This window comes from Portunus trituberculatus, chromosome 28 (assembly GCF_017591435.1).
Source record: "Portunus trituberculatus isolate SZX2019 chromosome 28, ASM1759143v1, whole genome shotgun sequence".
Taxonomy (NCBI): Eukaryota; Metazoa; Arthropoda; class Malacostraca; order Decapoda; family Portunidae; genus Portunus; species Portunus trituberculatus.
The window spans coordinates 10668556-10671964 of NC_059282.1; positions in this window are offsets into that span (position 1 = coordinate 10668556).

Genomic DNA, 3409 nt, shown 5'->3' on the forward strand with positions numbered 1-3409 from the left:
AAAGAAGTATCTACAACAACAACAGCAACAACAACAACAACAAGGAAGATGAAAACAAAAAATAAAAGAAGAAAAAGAAGAAGAAGAAGAAGAAGAAGAAGACCTAGAATAGTAATAATAATAACAATAAGAAAACGAAATAGAAGAAGAAGAAGAAGAAGAAGAAATAGGGTAGAGAGCTAAGAACCACCACCACCACCACCACCACCACCACTGCCAGTACACGAGGAAGGTCAGCCAAGCAAGACTGTTATTTGTCACCCAAGTCACGTGTTGTCTTCACTACAGCCTTCCGCTTCAGCTCGTTAACCTGTACTGCCCTGCCCTGCTCACCTGACGCCCCTCCTTCTCCTCCTCCTCTTCTTCTTCTTTTGCACCTCCTCTTCTTCTTCTTCTTCTTTCTCTTTTCTGATTCTTCTTCCTCACACATACATTTTTTTTCATTTTCTAATTCTACAACATTAGTTTTTCTTTGCTTTATTTCTTCTCCGCATCCTTCCCCTCCCTAACTTCCCCCTCTCTCTCTCTCTCTCTCTCTCTCTCTCTCTCTCTCTCTCTCTCTTTCACCTCTTCCTTCCCTTTCCTGCCTCTTATCCTCTTCCCCCCCTTCGCCACAAATTTTCTCCCCTTTCTCCCCTCCCTTCAACTTTCCCTCCCTATCCTTTCCCCTTTTTCCCTCTTGTTTCCCTACACATCCTCCTTTCTCTCTCTCTCTCTCTCTCTCTCTCTCTCTCTCTCTCTCTCTCTCTCTCTCTATGCTCTTTTTATTATTATTCTTCTTCTTCTTCTTCTTCTTCTTCTTCTTCTTCTTCTTCTTCGTCGTCGTCGTCGTCGTCGTCGTCTTCTTCTACTACTACTACTACTACTACTACTACTACTACTACTACTACTACTACTACTACTTCTTCTTCTTTCTTCTTCTTCTTTTATAGGTCTTGAATGAAACAGCCAAGCAAGGACCAAAAGATCTGCTGCTGCTTGTTCTTCTTTTGTGTTCCTCTCTTTCCTTGTCTTCCTCATTTTGCCTTTTTCATATTATTTTATTTTCCTTCCTTTCTTCCTTCCTTGCTTGTTTTCCCTCTTCGTTCCATTTCTTAATCCCTCTTGTTTCCCTCCCTCCTACCTCTTTCCTCCTCCTCCTTCTTCTCCTCCTCCTCCTCCTCCTCCTCCAGGTCACATATTTATCATCTTAGCTTAGATAAATCTTCTCGCTGTTATAATTTTCTCTTTGCTGTTGTTATAATCGTCTCTCTCTCTCTCTCTCTCTCTCTCTCTCTCTCTCTCTCTCTCTCTCTCTCTCTCTCTCTCTCTCGATGGGATGATATACCTAGAGGAAAAATCATAAGAGAGAGAGAGAGAGAGAGAGAGAGAGAGAGAGAGAGAGAGAGAGATTTAGGAGGTTTGTGTGCAATTTAGAAGATGTAGGAGACGCGTCCCACCTACGATAACTCTTGCTGGCTGGAGTAGGAGCCAGAACACGAGGAGGAGGAGGAGGAGGAGTCATAGGAAGAGGCAAAAATGTAGTGGAGGAAGAGGTAGAGAAGTAGGAGCCGTAGGAAAAGCGATAAGGATGTGGAAGAGGAGGAGGAGGAAGAGAAGAAGATGGCTCCATATGAAGAGTTAAAAATGAGGTGCTGGTGGAGGAGGAGGAGGAGGAGGAAGAACTATTGGTAAAAAGATATAGGAAGAGGAGGAGAAGGAGGAGGAAGAAGAGGAGCCACAACAGAAGAAATATGTCTTTGGATGAGGAGGAGGAGGAGGAGGAGGAGGACGAAGAGGAAGAGGAAGAAGAGTTACAGGATGAGCCACGGGTGAGGAAGACAAAAAAGAGGAGGAGGATGAGCCACAGAAGAGAGATGGCTGTGGAGGAGAAGGAAGAGGAAGAGGAGTAGGAGAAAGAAGAAGATGATGAGGAAGAGAAAGAGAAGGAGCCAGAGAGGTATAGGAGCCACCAGAACCAAGAGAGACAACGATGGAGTGAGGAGGAGGAGGAGATGGGGGGAACTAACACGTGGTGGAGGGGAATTAGTGGACGGTGGAGGGAGGAAATCGATGGTGGTTTGGAGAGAGAGAGAGAGAGAGAGAGAGAGAGAGAGAGAGAGAGAGAGAGAATTAATGCGTTACTACTCTGATGAGAAGGCTGCAGTTTTGTTTGTGGAGAGAGAGAGAGAGAGAGAGAGAGAGATCCGTATGGGAAAGGCCTAATGAGGAACAGCGGCCCCAAATGAACAAGGAGATGCTGCAGTAGATGTGATGAGGACTTGACGAGACAGATACCAACAAAGCCTTATTTTCAGAAACTCTCTGCTTTCTCACCACAACTGATCTCAAAACACACACACACACACACACACACACAGAAATGATCAGCCGTGGTTTTCAGTACTTAGTTTTCTTGTTAATGATGTGACTATGGTTAATTTGTCACTAGAACCTAGAAGACACCATTAAGAACCCGCATCGCTTCACCAAGATAAGTTTCAAAAGCCATGAAAATTATTAAACGAGTGCTTCTCTTTCTAATGTGAAAATTGTCTTGATTTGTCACTAGATCTATAAAACACCCTTAGTGCATTCAGTACCACGACGCTTTTTCATATTCATTCTGGTTACTATTTGGTGATTTTATACAGCTTCAGAAACTAATGTGAGGGATTAAAATAGTGAAGAATGGCTATTAATCTTGACCTCCATAGACATTTTCTACATGTCAATAAAATCGTCTAATCATGCCCAAAAATCAAGGTAAAAATGCGTTTCAGTACTAAAGGGGAATAAGAAACACGTGCTACTTTAACTGGGGCCTTTGAAAAGCAGTTAATGAAGTGACATATATTGCAGAATAGTGTAACCCATAACGTCTCTTTGGCGAAGCTGGCTTGAAGTGCGACATGTATACTGTAGCCTTTCTTCATCACCATCTTCTTTACCTTTTTATGTAGGAGGGGAAAGCTGACCAAGGGTAACAAAAAATAAATAAATAAAATAGATAAATAAGTAAACGAAATCCCCACTTAGTCGCCAGTCCCCTTGTAGACCTGATAGAGTTAGCCAAAAGACAGGGACAAATGCCTTGAAACCTACCACATTGAAAGCCTATACGTGTAAACTGTCATACGAAAAGTTGATTGGTTCATGTTTGAGAGAATATTGACATTTATAGAGACTTATTGGTACATATAGCCTTAACGATGGATACATTTTACATTACATAGACAGATCTTAACCCCTTCAATACTGGGATGCATTTTTACTACGAGTTTTGTGTACGATAAGACTAGTTTATTGACATTAGGAGGGGTCTGTGGTGGTCAGAAGATTAATGGCTAGTTTTTTTCACTATTTTAATCCTCCACATAAGTTTATGAAGCTGTATAAAATCACCAAATAGTCACCAGAATGAATATGG